Source organism: Pleurodeles waltl, chromosome 7, assembly GCF_031143425.1.
Source record: "Pleurodeles waltl isolate 20211129_DDA chromosome 7, aPleWal1.hap1.20221129, whole genome shotgun sequence".
NCBI lineage: Eukaryota > Metazoa > Chordata > Amphibia > Caudata > Salamandridae > Pleurodeles > Pleurodeles waltl.
In genome coordinates, this window is record NC_090446.1 from 1,085,387,879 (window position 1) to 1,085,404,743 (window position 16,865).

General features: G+C 40.5%; 1 protein-coding gene across 2 annotated transcripts in view; it reads right to left on the minus strand.

Annotated features, from left to right (window-relative positions):
• The window catches only part of TOM1L1 (target of myb1 like 1 membrane trafficking protein), a 501,668-nt gene that overhangs the window by 98,225 nt on the left and 386,578 nt on the right, over positions 1-16,865 (minus strand). The gene's annotated exons all lie outside the window — the stretch shown is intronic.

Genomic DNA, 16,865 nt, shown 5'->3' on the forward strand with positions numbered 1-16,865 from the left:
GCTTAGATGGTTTTTCGAAATTAAAAAATGATCTGGGAATTATTCTGGTCTGCTTCTCATTCTTAATGGTAGAAGACAAGAAAACTAAACATTAGAGGCGACGTTGGGCGTAATTGTGATCAGTGCACTCTTGAAGTGACTTTTATAGAGCCATCTGGTTCTTCACCAAACTGCTTTTTAGTTTTACATACAAATTTAAATAGTGTTATTAGAGCAATGGTTACAAGTGTGATTTATTTGAAGGCAAGAACGTACTCACATTAATTGGTCAAACATGCTAAAGAATTCCAGCATCAAGGAAAGGGAGTTTAACACCCAACTTTCTACTTTTGTAAAAAATAACAGTACCTTTGATTCCACTCGTGCTGGTTGGTGTCCCCTCTATGGCAGACAAAATCTGTATGTTGCGGGGCAGTGGATACAGTACAGCACTAGTGCTACTGGATCTGATTCTTGCGTTCAACACTGTCTCCCACTCTACACTATATCTCTGGCCACATTCAGTATGGTTTCATGATGAGGCACATACTTGGTTATCCTCTTTCGTTCTAGGCCTGTGGCCTTGGTATGGGGAGAGCTATAGGGATCATCACTAAACCCCCTCTGGTTCTTCACTCATGTCTTATATGGATGATACAAGGATCAGCGTATCCTTGGTGGACCGGTCATCTGCCTCTGCCAATAATTTCCATGCTTGCTGAGCGGTGACTGCTCACTGGATTAAGATGAATTCACTTAAGTAAAACAGAGATAAACTAGCCTGCTGCTATTTGATAGACCTCAATCATTTAGTCTCCTTCTTAGTGGTCTTCTAACTGCGGCCCAGCCCTTTCCCCCTCAGTTTCCCCTAATAGTCTGGATGTTTCTTAAACTATTGAGAAGCAAATTATGCTCTGACATGTTGTTTCTATTATGTATGTATGATATGTAAATCAGTTCTGATACTTCCACTTGATGTTCAACAATCTGTCATTAAAGTGAATATTTGACTACATATTTATTATCATTACTCACTATACCCCAGTCTCCCTAGTTGGTCACACTACAGATGTAGCTTACGCAAAATCTTGCAGTGAAACTTCTCATAGGTCTTATTCATCAGTGCTGTCCTATTTCCTTCCATCTCAGAATACCTGGCTTCTTGGGGAGCAGTGTATGATGTTCAAAACCATCTGCATATGTTACAGAGCCCAGCACAATAGGGTCCCACCATTATTTGATCGAGAATCATCAACACTGCCAGACGTATGCTTTATTCCACTGGAGATTCTTTAGCAGTTTTACTTTGCATTTACCAGTCTCATCTTGGAGCATGGCCTTTTCCTTTCTAGTCCCTAAATACTGAAATAAAATACCTACCAATTTATGGCAAGAAACCTGTTATCTCAATTTTCATAAGGGTTTGAAAACCTGGATATTTTGTTGACCTCCTGCAAAACTTTCTTACAGCCTCAGCATCAGAAATCCCATTCTGTGGTAGCTGCCATGCTTTATGAATAATCACCATCATCAACATACAGTTGAGTTTGTATAGGGGTTATGTGAGATACATATTCCCCTGCATGGTAGAACACGATTTCTTGTTTGGCTGCGCAGTGCTGTTCCCACTTCCCACCGCCTACCTCCCCTGCTTCTATTCCAGGACCTACCTATTGGAGGCAGCAGCATGGATGCATGTGGCAGGCATGCAACTGATGAACCAAAGACAAGCCCATCTGCCCCCATCCATGCCTAGACCGCTCCCAGGAACTCCCACCATCTTCCACTACTCTGGGATCGAGCTCACAGCCCTGACCTCCACACTCCACAACAAGAAATGCTTCTGCACCTCTCCATGCTCTACAACAGGACCCTTTGTCTGACACCTCTGCCAGTTCTCCTGCAGCACCAACACACCCGCTTATACCACCTCCACAACCTCACCCAATTTAACTGCACCTAAACAACTCCACTGCCTTCTGCTCAATGCTGATCACTTTGCAAATATGTGGCTGACATATGGGACACCATCACCACCCTCACCCCTGTTTTCCACACCAAGACCTGGCTCAGCTCTGCCTCTGCACCTGACATCACCACTGCCACACCCCTAGACTACAAGATTGTTTACCGCAACAAAACCAAGAAACATAGAGGTGGAATTGCCATCATTCAGAATGAAGCCATCCAGTGCACCACTGCTACAAATGACAACACCAAATTCATGGAACACCTCAAATTCCAGCTCAGGGTAGACGTCAAAACCACCATCAAAGACATTCTCAACTACAGACCCTGCCCTGGCTTCTGCGATGCCATCCACAAATTCATCGCCCCCCAAGCCATCAACACTGAACAACACATATTCCTCAAAGATCTCAATTTGCACCTTGGCGACCCCAAAAATGCCAACACCATCAACTTCCTAGACAACATGAACAACATTGACCTCACTCATTGTCACCAACTCCAAGCACACTGCAGGACACATGCTAGATTCTATCTTCACCACCAGCAACAGAGTCAAATACAGCCACACCACCAAGCTAACCTAGACAGATCACGCAATTGTCCACTTCACCTACACAGCAGTCCCCAGCCAAGTCACCAGACTGGTCAGCACCTCACACCGCAGTTGGAACAGAGTATCCAAGAGCCAGTAGTGGACCACTGCCCTCAACTCCTTCCCCCGACACTTCCTCGAATGTCGAACAAGCCATCAAAAACGTCACCTCTTGGTTCTCCAACTGCACTAACAGAGTTCCCCCAGCAAACCCGTCGAAACCAACAGACCCTCCAAACAAGCCAGATGGTACACCCAGGAACTAAGAAACTCGAAATGCAACTGCAAGGAATTTGAAAGGAGTTGGTGCACCATCAAGGAGCACCCGACTGGACCACCTTCAAAACATCACTCAGTCATTACCAATCACTTCTGTAAGGCACCAGAAAGAAGGCCTTAGCCAACCACACCGATGCCAGCGCCAACCACAGCAAAAAACTCTTTGGCATCATCAAGGAGTTCTCCAGCCCCTCAGCAACTGAAAACACCATCAGCCCCGCCCAGGAACTCTGCAACACCCTAGCTGGCTTTTTCCACATCAAAATATCCACTATCTGCAGGAACTTCAAAATTGAACTTGTGGCTGTTGACACCCTCAGCCTCCAAGACCCCAAAGACACCCCTGCCAACAACAGGATCACCATCTAGAACTAGTTCATCACCCAGAACACAGCCAACATCATGCATTCTGTGCACTCTGGGTCTCCCACTGACCCCTGCCCACATGACATGTTCAACCTCGGAAATAACACTATCAGCAGCAAGCTCACAGAAACCCTCAACACATCCATCACCTTAGCCACCTACGTAGAGGGTTGGAAACACGCCAAGATCAAACCCCTCCTCAAGAAACCTTCTGCTGATTCTGAGCTCAAAAACTACCAACCAGTCTCCCTTCTCCCCTTCCTTGCCAAAGTCCTTGGAAAGGCCATCAACCAGTAACTCACAGAATACCTAGAGAACAACAATCCTCTGGACTCATCCCAATCCGGATTCCACTCCAACCATAGCACGGAAACCACCCTGATTGCTACCACAGATGAAATCAGAACCCTCCATGAGACTTGGCCACCCTGATCCTCCTCAACCTCTTGGTGGCTTTCAAGACTGTCTCCCACCACACCCTAATCAAGAGGCTTCATCAGATCTGTCATAATTCTATCTTGTGCCTTATGTGTTGTGGGTTTTACTCATTGGGCTCATGTCACCCTTCCATTGTGGCACCTCTCTATCCCGATCTCTCCAAGTCATCTTTTCCTTTTGGCACCTTCATGTCTTGATCACTCCATAATTTCTCTTCAGGAAGCCTGAATCATTGACCCTCCTGTTCTGTTACTAAGTATGTTTAGTCTGTTTCCACCTGCAGATCATCATGTGACTTTTTAAGATAAGTAACCCTTCCATTGTGACCCACTGAACTGTACCAACTACACTAACAGAGTTCCCCCAGCAAACCGGTCAAAACCAACAAACCCTCCAAACAAACCAGATGGTACACCCAGGAACTAAGAAACCCTTCCATTGTGACTCACTGAACTGTACCACCATGCACTTGGTGGTTCTGTTACATTTGTGAATTGTTTCCAGTTACCATTTGCACCTGCAAGCCCTGATATCTGTTGTATGTAACTAGGGATTTTTCCCAGGTTCATTGGAATATTACAAGTTTCCACATGCGACACGTGCCTTCTGTAACACTCTTTTCTTCCAGCATAAATACCACATCGGCGCTTGGTCTTATTCCAGTCGTGAGCATTCCTGATGATCTCATGATCCTGGCTTCTGTGACGCTTTTAGTGTCTTTCTTCATGAGCTAAGATTCTGCCTCCTCATGAGCTTCTTGCACCAAGCCTTATATCATCTTTGGACTCCAGTTAAAGTACTAGACAAGGCTGAATAATTTCCCCTCAGGTTAGTGCACAATAATCCTTAGGTTAGCAAATAATTCAAATACTGATTCCTATGAGGGCGTGAGCACATTTTTGGACATTTGACATTGTTTGAGTATTTACCCCATGAGGCCCAGTTCTCTGGACTCTTTCAGGGCAGTGTTCTGAAACTCTATTGCACCTGATCTGAAAGTTTGGGACTGTGTTTCTTGTCAAGTTGTAGCTAGTATTTTGGGATATTCTTCCAAAGCTTGAAGTTGTATTTGAGGTTGAATTTGAAACCTGTATGTTCTATGGTGCCAGAAAATCTCCACTTTATTCTTGAAACGGTTTCTGCTCTCTCCCTCATGCAATATTTATGATGAATTCTGTAAGTGTACACGTACTGTAAACAACTGATAGATCATTTGAAGTTGGGAACATATGGGTAACTTTGCCTCCTATTGTTTTTAGTGTTCCACACCTGCATAAGGATACCTAAATTCAGGGAGTCACGATCTGATTAGGTAGTGCACACAATAGCAGAGTAGTCCCATTCAGTTATGTAAGTTCACCTTTTCTTGTTTATTCCTCTATGCCCTTCCCCTTGGAGGCAGTGGGTGAATAAGAGTTGATCTTGCCTTTGCCCAGTCCCCGTCTTGGGTGGGAATTGAGGTCCAGCATAGTTATATTTAGTAAGGTAAGGCTAGTAATGTAATGTGTACATGCACCGAGTTCTAGAATTGTAAAGTTGGCAGTTGAGAGACAACTGAATGTTAAAAGGATGCTGCTGCTTGCTCTTCCACATTAACCTGATCCACGTTGTTGGACGTTAGTCTGTAATATTTGAAGGATACAGATTGGTGGTTTCAGAAGTGCAGGTAGTGTTACCCTAACCTTTCACATTAACCTCAAAATTGTATTTATTAACTTAAAGTAATTTATTTAAGAATGATGTAAGAGACACTGCACAAGATTCAGCTTGAGACTCCTGCTGAGCATCATTAGTCTAGTAAGCTGGTTCCAGCTTGTTACACAATTCGCCTATCATTGCCTATACCGCAGATTACCGTTGCTTGTGGTTCCTAACGGCATCCATTTTTGCGCACACCAGGAAATTTACACTGATGCACTCATTATTATTTATGGTGATGCGCACACCAAGAAAATTATGTTAACTTTACATTGTGTCTTTGTTTATGACGGTGATGCGCACACCAGGCTCATCATTATTTACGGTGGTGCACACACCATTACAAAATATTTACATATTATACCATGTTCACCAGTATCAGCGGTGAAAGGCACACCAACTTATTACATTTTCACAAATTAATGAAGTGTGCTCTTCTCCATTATTTACAGTGATGCTCACACCAGATTTTTTGTTCTAATTTATTAGTAGCAATTTAACAAGTGTACAAATGTCTATCGTTATTTGCAGCAACATGGACACCAACTACTGTGCTCATTGTTGTCTGTGATTTTAGCAGTAACATTTTACTCTTTGTGCTCATTAATTATTATGGTGATGCACACACCAAAATATTCCTTATTTCCAATTAAAGTAAGTAGTGTTCTGTTCGTTTTCTTGTGCATAAAATCCAGAAGTGATGCACCCATTTGTTGTTAGTATTAGTAGTGGATACTGAAACTGTATTTTACATTATAACAATTATTGCAGTTGTATTCTCAAAATTAATAAGTCTTTCATTTGTTTTAATATTTTGTGTTGTAGCAATCATGAGTGCTCAAAATGTAACTTCACCACAAACCATTTGGCCTGCTGCTGAAGAACGATGCATTAAGTGGCTTAATTGGAAATCATATTTTTAAACTATTTAAGCACCATTGATGTGGATAGTAAAATGGCTCCAGAATAAAAAAGACAAATCTTTCTTTATTCAGTGGGACCTATCAGTTCAAAGGATTTTAAACAGTTACCACAAACCTATGGAGGTGGTGATCCTAATGTTTTTGAAAATGCTTTAGAGTCTTTTGACAAGTATTTTTGCACCTAATGTTTGCATTGGTATAGTCAGATATCTGTTTTTTTCAAAGCAAACAAGAAGTTAATGATAGTGTTGATAAACATGTGGCTGTTTTACGCAAACTGGCTTTGGACTGCAAATGTGAAGATTTACAAGAATAATTAATGCGTGACTAGGTTGTAATGCATACTAGGGTCCCTTAAATCCAAGAAAGATTATGAGTCAATGGGGATACTGAGTCACAAGATATTTTAGTACTAGTAAAAAAGGCAGAAATGTCTAGTCGTAGTGTAAAAGCTGTAATAGGGGAAGTTAGTAATCAAATGATGACGAGATAAGTAAAATGAAGAATCGAAACAAGACAAATGTATTTGAAAAAGCAATAAGCTTACTCAAAAGAAGAAAAATTATTTATCAATCTAAAAAAGTTTTCAAATGTTACTGTTGCAAGAGTAAGGCACATTTAGCAAATAGTAAAGCTTGTCCTGCAATTAAGGTCAAATGTTCCTCATGTAGAAAAATTTGACATGTTGCAAACGTTTGGAAAACTAAGAAGAGTGTAAAAGTTAAATTTCTCAAAAAAGAAGAGAGAACAGATGATGAGGAACAAATTAATAGAATATTTAGCACAGAAGATTAATTTGGGTTGAATATAAACAATGGAGATGACAAGTTAAGGAAGAAACCTATGTGTTTAATTGAAATAGGAGGTGTGGAAATCCAAACTTATGTAGACTCAGTTTCACCCTATACTATTACTAATGAAAGTGTATGGAGGGAAAGGTTCATAGAACATATTAGAGAGAGTTTATTTTCCATGGATAGTAGACCGGAAGGATTTTCTGGTGAGAAAATCGATGTAATAGGTATCCTTATTATTCAGGACTAACAATAGGAAAAGCCAGGGTAAATTATATGTTGCAAGAAGAGGGCCATCTTTTTAGCACGGCAAGACCAAGGTAATCTTAACATGATAGTGAATCCCAATAGTTTTGACCCACTGATGATTGTGGATGATGGTGAAATGAATGGCAATGCGGTGTTAAAGAAATATCCAAATTTATTCTCAGGGAAAACTGGGAATCTTACAGGGTTTGAGCATCATGATAAATTAAAGGAAGATGCTCAACCAAAAGTTCATAAGGTCAGGAATATTCCAATAATGTTAAGGGACAAAGTGCAAAGAGAAATTGATAATATTCTGGAAGCTGATATTATTTAAGAAGTGGAAGCATCAGAATGGGTATCACAAGTTGTAATTGCAAGGCGGAGCAATGGAAAAATGGGATGATGCATAGATATACGTCACTTTAACAACAATCATAGACAAATTCCCCTTACCAAACATTTCTGAGATGGAAGCCATTAGCAATGCCCTGCACCTACCAGTAAGGAAGAACTAAGATCTTTTTTAGGTCTTGCAGTATTTTATGCAAAATGTATTGAGAATTTCTCTAGTTAACTTTTGAAGGTGAGGCAACTTTTGAAAACCAAAAGGAAATTTTGCTGGACTCTTGAATGTCAGAGGGAGTTTGAAGAAACTAAGAATGGCATTGTAAATGCTCCAGTACTTAAATGTTTTGATCCCAGTTTGAAGAGTTATATTACTGTGGATGCAAGTAACAAAGCATTAGGGGGAGTTTTGACTTAAAAAGATACTAAAAAATTTGAAAGAGTAATTGCATATGCTTCAAAAGCTTTGTCACAGTTTTTCAGTAATAGAGAAGGATACTATAGCTTGTCTATGGGCATTGGAGAGATTCAGGACATTTATATGGGGTAAAGCACGTGTTGTTAGAACCGACCACAAACCATTAGTTAAACTTTTAAAAACCGAAGGTGTGTTAAGGGCCTCTGCTACAATTGCAAGAATGCCTATGAGACTGTAGGACTTATATATGAAATAGACTATGTTCCTGGTAAAAATAATTCTGTAGCTGATTTTCTTTCCAGAATGCCATTAGATATTCAAGAATGTGAGGAATCTGAATAGGAAAACATCAACTTTGCCTCAATATTGGATCCAGGTTTTGATGGTGTTGAGACTGAAGAATGGAATGAAGACCATGCCAAGAATACTGATTTGCAAAGAGTAATTGCATTTGTTAAATCTGGTTAGCCTAGGAAATCAGTTTTGTCGACTATTTTGAGACAATTTTGAGAGGTGAAAAATGAATAGTCAGTTGTGAAAGGCATTCTGACAAGGGGTCAGGAAATTATTCCTCCTATTACTTTAAGGAAGAAATTGCTTAATTTATGTCCTGAAGGACATGGAAGCATTGTTTAAAAAAAATACGAAACAATTGCATTGGTGGCCTACTTTAGACATGTGTGGAAACATTAGTAAGAGGGTGTTTTGCGTGTGCTAATTCTGATAAGTCATTGAGGGCTTTGAGACTGAGTTTGTGTAAACCCATTGTTCCACATAAGCCATGGGAGACTGTGGCTATTGACATCATGGGGCAAATTGGTGTAAATCCGAAATATATGATAGCTTTGATTAATATTTTTTCTAGATGGCCGGTCATCAAAATTATAGAAAAGGTTGATAATGATGATGTTCTAGCAATTATGGATGAAGTATTCCTTAATAAGGGTTTACTGGCACAATTAATTAGTGACAATGGTGTTCAATTTATGTAAAAAAAAGCACAGGATTACTTTTTAAAGGTGGGCATTAGACATAGAACCACTTCATTATACAACCCAAGTGGAAATGGTATGATTGAATGATTCAACAGAGTGATTAAAGTACTGTGCAACTTGGAATTAAGAATAAGGAAAGTTGGGAAGTTCAAATGTTCAAAACTGGATGTACAGAACAGTTTAACATGATGCTGTAGGAGTGTCACCTTTTGAAGTTGTGAGAGGAAGGGAAGGAAGACCAAAAGTTAATCCTGAGTGGTTAGTATAAACTACAAATAAGAATTTGTCTATGGAAGACATTAGGAAAAAGATTGTAGATACCTAATTAATATACAAAAACAATATGATGTGAGAAGGAGTACAAAATATGTTACTACTGAAGCAGGTATGTTGCTCAAAAAACTTTGAAGAGTAAAGAAAGAAGAAAGTCCATTCACTGAACCTTTGAAAGTTATAAAAGTTTTGCACAACACACTCATGCTAAGTGATGACAAAGTGTGGAATTTAAAAAGAATAGTTGTGTTAAAAAGTAAGAAAAATTAGAATAAGATAGTAAAGGAGAAAACTGTAGGTACTAATTGGAATGAATTGGAATCAGAAATAGAAATTGTGAAGAAAACAAAACAAAATTGGAATGAGATGGAATCAGAAGTAGAAATTGAAAAGGAAACAGAAATAGAAGTTGAGAAAGAAACAGAAAAAGTTAATAAACAAATTGATTCCAATAATATTATTCATGAAGACAGAACAGTGTGTTTGGAAAGTCAAGAGGAAAACATTTTGGATGATTTACAAAACAAACAAGAGGAGAGGAGCTTAAATACAGGAAGCAAGAAGAAAGAAAAAATACATCAAAGTAAAACCTAATAGATGGATGATTATGAAATTGAATAATCAACCATTATAGCATTCACATGTATATATTATTGGTAGTTTTGTTTTTTATGAAGAGGGAAGATGTGTTATGTTTAGTACTGTAAGGTTAGTAATGCAATGAAAACACATGCACCGCATTATGCATGTGCTGGGTTTTAGAATTGTAAAGTCAGCAGTTGAGAGACAACTGAATGTTAAGAGGATGCTGCCGCTTGCTCTTCTTCAGCAAAGTTAGATTTCTGCTTGATGAATCCTGTCATATGTGAGGAACCTCTACAATTGTCTCTGTGGTTGGATCCAGCTGAGTGCATGACGAGATCGGCATCCAAGACAATGCCCTCAAATGGGTCACATGCTTCCTCTTCAGAAGAACTCAGAGAGTCCTCCTCCCTCCCTTCACCTCAGAGCCCAAGAGCATCATCTGTTGATCATCCTTCAGCCCCACCCTTTTTGACACCTATATGACCACCTGGCCAACATTGTCAGAAACCACAGACTGAACATCATCTCCTATGCAGATGAAACCCAACTCATCCTCCCGCTGTCCAAAGACCCCTCACCCCTCCACCAACAAGGCCAGTTTCCACCTTCGTATGACCAGCATCATCAATTGGATGCAAGTCAACTGCCTCAGAATCAACACAGGCAAGATGGAAGTCCTGATCTTCGGGAATTCCGCCTCATTGTGGGACAACTCTTGGTGTCACTCCCCAGACCTGGGATACCTGCCCACACCCACGCCCACTCATACAGACTAAGCCCTGAACCTCAGAATCATCTTAGACAGCAAACTCACCATGAAGAGCCAGAACAATGCATTTCCTCCGCATGCTTCCTCACACTCCACATGCTTTGAAAGATCTGCAAATGACTCCCAGTCTCCAGAAGACGAACCGTCAATCAAGCCCACATCACCAGCTGCCCGGACTATGGCAATGCACTACACTGGAATCACATCACACCTCTTGAAGAGCCTTCAGACCATCCAGAACCTGGTGACCAGGCTTAACCTTGACCTCCCCAGATGGACCCACATCCACCTCTCCCCTGAAAAAACTCCACTAGTTCCACATCCATAAGAGATTCCAATTCAAGATTCTGAGGCATGCCTACAAAGACCTCCACAACCAAGGACCAGTGTACATAAACCACTGCCTGCGCTTCCACCTACCCTCCAGGACCCTGTGCCCCACCTCACTTTACCTCGCTCATACCCCCCACATCCAATGCAGCAACAGCAGAAGTTGCTCCTTCATCTACCTCACTTTGAAGTTCTGGAACAGCCTTCCCATTCACCTTCAGACCTCACCGTCCCTTCAGGAGTTCAGAAGGAGACTCAAGACCTAGCTTTTGAACTGAAGCCCCTGAGTAGCCTGGGCCTAGCACCTGGATACCCTCACGGGTGATTAGAGTGCTCTACAAATCCTGATTGATTGATTGAATAATATATCTGTTAAAAACTATTGTAGTTTTTAGAAAATTTGCAAAATTTGAAGTTATACCTTTGATCATTTTCATTTGTCACATTCTTAAATCCTATTCTGAGAAATCCATTTGACTAGCAAGGTAATCTTTGAATATTTGATGTTTTATTAGAACTTTTCATTTTCATCAAAAAGTATTTAACTATTTCTTTAACACAAACCAACAAGCCATGTGCTTCCAGAAGTTAATCACAAACTGACAATTAGAAGCAATGAACTTAATACATCTGTCTGATAGCCATCAGTTCCTTTTGTAGTCTAAGGCCATCTGGTAAAAGAAAAATACATAACTGAGGCTTCAGTGGCAAACGCTCTGCCTTCAGCTTTATCCTTCTTATATGTGGGTATTACAGGAGAGTAATTTGGTTCTTAAGATTTTGGACTGTGGACCCCCACTTAATTGTTACTGGAATCCAGGGACCCTCACTGAATGATTATTGTAATCTGGGGATCCCCACAGAGTCATTATTGGATTTGGAGAACCCCGGCCTAAGCAGTTTTGCAAAACAATACATTAAAATACAGAAACAAGCATTCTTCAAACAAATACAAAAATGATGAAAATATTTGTTTAATTCACAAATATAGAAAAAGTTTTTTTAATTTTTTTATTGGGAAGGCTGAAGCTTTTCCAAATTCAATTACGACCTCCCATCATCCATACTAAATTCTGGTTGATGTACTTTCACTGCTCCCATGAATCAATCTAAGGATGCCAATTACATTTTTAGCCTCCAATATACTGAAATGTGCAATTTTACATTTTGCTTCTTTATTTATATAAACTATATTAATATGTTCAAATTATTTAGTTTTCTGCACGTGAGTGGGTGTTACTGACTCTCAAAGTGCATCTTTGCATCTGGTATCAAATTATTTTGAAGATGGTTCAGAGCAGTTCCATACAATCTATGAGTTGTGGTCAGTATTCTAAATAGAACTCAAGAATAAATATGCATCCAATCCAAATATCTGAGAGTTGGAGAAGTGTATGCGCAAAACTTTTACAACTTATGGCATAATATTGTGCATGACCTCTAACTTGCATAACCACATTTCAGGGGTAGCGACTATGAGATTATAACATTATAACAATAATCTACTTTTGCTCCTATTAGAGCACTTGCAATAATCGCTCTGCACACTTTGCGCAAAAACACACTGATGTGCTTCAAAATTTGATGCAACAATTGCAGAGTCCAGAGTGTTGTAATGAAGCCTCATTGATAGTTGGTAGACTAAAATTACACCCAGCCAGTTATATATGCTATCCTAGCATGTTTGGTCATCCTGAAAAAAAGAAGATAATTTCACTTTGAGTATCTTTGACATGGGAGTGAAACTTTAAACAAAGATGAAAAATAAGACTCTGGAGAGTTTGAACATGTCAAGGATCTGTCAGAGACTTGTGACAAGGGAGACAAAAAGAAGGAAATATTGTTAATGGAGATGTCCAGGTGAAGAGGGATCCAATCAGGAAGCACACGCTTCTTGTTCTGGAAGATAGTTGGCTGTTTCTAGTAAGCCCTTTCTGTCTGGATGTCCGCCATCTTGCACCGAGCAAGGAAAAAAGATTATACCATTTACAATAATTGCTACCTGTTTAAATTCTATGCATCCTTTTGACATTGGTTATAGCAGTCGTCTTTCTAAATGGCAGTGTCATTGAAAATAATAAGAATTGGAATGGTGAGTTGCTGAGCAATGATCTTAAAAATCCTAGTTTGTTCAATTTGAGAGCTTTAGCAATAGGTTCTATACCTTCAAGTGCAATAATTATCATACTGACTGGACATGAAAACGCAGTCCCAAGAGATGACAATAGACCTTGCTCTGTTAGCATAATGCTGCAAGGAGTAATCACTGGCTACCTATCCAAGGAATGACAGAGTTGGAAGAAGACAAGACTATTGGTTTCACTAGTGCTTAATTTGTAAATAAATAAATCATTTAGTGCCAATCCCAAACATTCATTTTAGGAGGCTACCACTGGCATGGCAAATGTCTACTAGGCAGGAGCGAATCCAACAGAAGAGATTTGCATAATCCAGAACAGTCCATTATGGTCCAGGAAGAAGATGATATTGGACCCGTCCAGCCCTTGGACAGCCAGAGTGGGGTAGTGTGCAGCTGGAGGAGACAATGAGGGGAGGGTTCCCCTGTGATTGGACCAGGGGAAGTAAGGGGTAGGAATAGCCGGAAGCGGGATGGGGAATTGAAACGCTGTCCATTAGGGCACAGAGAAGAGAGTGGGAGGGAGCAGCAAACTGGAGGGTGACCAATGGATGCAGGGACATGGAGGGCAAACAAGGGGAGGGAGGGTCCGACAAAGGAGGAGGTGTGAATCAGGGGTCACAAAGGAAGGTTCCCCATGTGTCCAGGAATCTATCATAATGGTCAGTGAGTTTATCAATTATCCCGCTCAAAAGCAGTCACTTTAAACAATTCTTTCAGCCAGTTCTCCAACGTTGGACATGGGAGTGATCTCTAAAGTCTCAGGATGCAGGTCGAGGCAGTGGCCAACGCCATCGCCAGCCACCTGGACTGAAGGTTCATGATGGCTGGACATTGGGTGAAGTCACTGGCAGAGGGTAGTCTGTACTTTCAACACCCCAGCAAGTGGCATGATCTGTCCAAGTGTTGTTGCCTCATTTTCTATCTTCTACTATGTGCCCTCTCTTCCTCTTCACTCTTTTCATTCTTACACATGGTCTCTCACCACATACCCTCTATTTCTAATATGCTTTTTCTCTCGATTTTACCACTTACTCTCACCTTACCATCTCTTTGTAACATATAACCTGTCTTTTTTCTTTCTCTCCTCCAGTCCTTATCCCCCCTCTCCACCTTATCCCTTATCTGCTCTTTTCTGTATAATGTTTCTCTCCTTGTTTTCCTTTATGTTTATGTCTTCCTTTCTCAACCCTCTCTCCGTATCCCTCAACTTGATAATTTGTCTGACTTTTCTCCGTCTTCCTAATTCACTCTTTTCTCTTGCTTCTGCAATGTTCTCTTTAATCTCTCTTAATAATTGCTTTTCTATATTTTCATCTCTATGACTTCCAGTCCTGCTCTCCCTCATCTCTCATATTTATCTTAGCCCCCTCTCCTGATCACATGTGTCTTCCAGGATTTGTAGTTTTTAGATTTGTTGCTTTTTATATGTGTTTATCTTTTAGCTGCATGCCAGCTTTAACAGTGTACCAAAACCACTGTAAGTTCTTTGAACAAGCCCAGACATAACTAAAATTGTGAGTATCTATTATTTACATAAACACAAATGTGTTACAACACAGAATTTGTAGTGAAGCTTCCCCTTTCATGTGAGCAGTCATACTGCTGATTGGCTGGAACACAGCAACATACTTTGGTCTGAATTGTTTTTTACAAAGGTGGTAGCCTTGGCACCTGGCAATGCCTGGATAGAGCAACCCTTCCACTGTGGTGAAATCACTTGATATCTGGGCAAAGGCAAAAATGTTCTTTCAGAGCTGTAGCTCCTTCCCTCTAAGTCTATTCCTATGCCGTGTTTCAGTAAACACAGTTTCAGAGCTGAATGATTTAGGCTGCTCTGGAATGTCATTTTTTTGTGGCCCACAAATGTTACTATACTCAGGTTCCCTGCAACACAGTGAGGGGCAGGAGGGTCAATCAGTGTTTCTTTCTGTGTCTGGTCTGAAATGACAATAGCAGCAGAAATTGAAGCAGGTGTGAGCAACACCAGTCTGTTAATAAACAATGGAACTTGTTCATGTGACATGATGACACCCCCCTTCCATGTAGTTAACCATGCTGCATGTGTGTGTTGGGGACCAAGGCTTCTTAACTTACTGACAGAACCACTGCTTACTGTTGTGGTGTGTCCGGTGCATGTTCTCAACTCTGAAATGGAGAGAATCCATTGGTGTTGTATTACTCTGCAAGCCAAGTCATCAGTCAAGAATACAGACGGCATGGAAAGGGTCACCACAAAGGTAGACCTGCAGAGTAATAATTAGGCACCACAGAATGGGGGACAACTGTACTGTCCCTGGTAGCGTGGTCAGGATAGCACAGTGAAAGCACAGAGTGACAAAAACATGACATGTGCCACCTTACTGCCCATGACCAACCCATCCCAGTGAAGCAGCAGCCTCATGCATGTTGACGCTACATCGCCTATGCCTGGTCATTTGTGGGCCTCAGAGGGAGAGCAGAGAGAGAGCAGGCAGATTACCAGATTCAAATACTTGAGAGTGACATACATTGGACTGTCTAGAAAATTCCTGGTCCCAAAATTAATTTGCTGGTGGGGGCTGCAGCACAAAATAAGTACTGGTTATCACAAAGGGTCATTCTGAGGCATTCATTTTGAGGTTTTTCCTTATAGGACCCAGGTGTGAAGAAAGATTTTGATCTGGGATTTCTCACCATCTTCCTTTCTGTGCCCATAATTAGGTGCCTTCCAGTGCTGAACCATGCAGGAGCCCCTGGCTGAAATGAGTGGACGAGACAGCTTTGCGCTGCTGAAATGTGCTGGAGCTCAAGTATGAGTGAGTAGCTGAGTCTGCATCCCACTGCATAACTGTAGTCTCTGACTTAGAATCCTCCTCGAAGCCTCCTAAGTTAATTGGAAACCTTGATAATTATTATCCATCCACCTGAAAAGTTTTTTTGTAATCATTGGATTATACTAACATTGATTGTAACATTTTTCATTTTTAAGTTGATGCTAAAGACATATTAGGAATATTCAGAAAGCTGATTTAGGAATGCTTTCTGCCTGGTGGTTGCAATTGGCTCTGTGGTTTGTAACTCATATTTTCTTGCTTTCCATTTACTGGCTTCTATTTGTTTTAGGCTGTCCAGCTTGAGTTTGTACTTTCTCTTGCCCAAACCTTATTTACAGTATCCTTCTGTGCTCTCATTCTGTAAACAGGTGTATAAGCTTTTTTCTTATCAGGTCACATTTGCTCTGCATTCAAAGACCGTGGTCAAATCTCAGGCACCGTCTTCTGAGGGCACATGATTACTTTTCTTTGTCTGACTTCAAAGTGACAAACTTGCTGGATACTGGGGGTAGGAAATACTTTTTTTTTAAAGCACATTTAAATTAACTGTGTAAGTATTTCAGAATATATTAGAATTAGGAACACAAATGAATCACATTTTTTTGTTATTTCTAAAGTGTGTTGAAAACAAATACTTTAATATGACCAAACAAATCATTACACCAAGTGATGAAATTTCCATGCATTTACGTCTGTGCACTGTATTGTTGTATTAGTAAAACTGTATGTCTGTGCAACTGCAATGATCATTTCAATTGAAAATGTGTTGTCTGTAATGGCAATGTGCTACCACACTATGAATATTCCACCCTACTTTGTACTACTCCGTGCCATTGCTCTCTGCACCACTCCACTCTACGCCACTGCACTCTATGTTGCTTCACGTTATGCCTCTCTAATCTACCCTG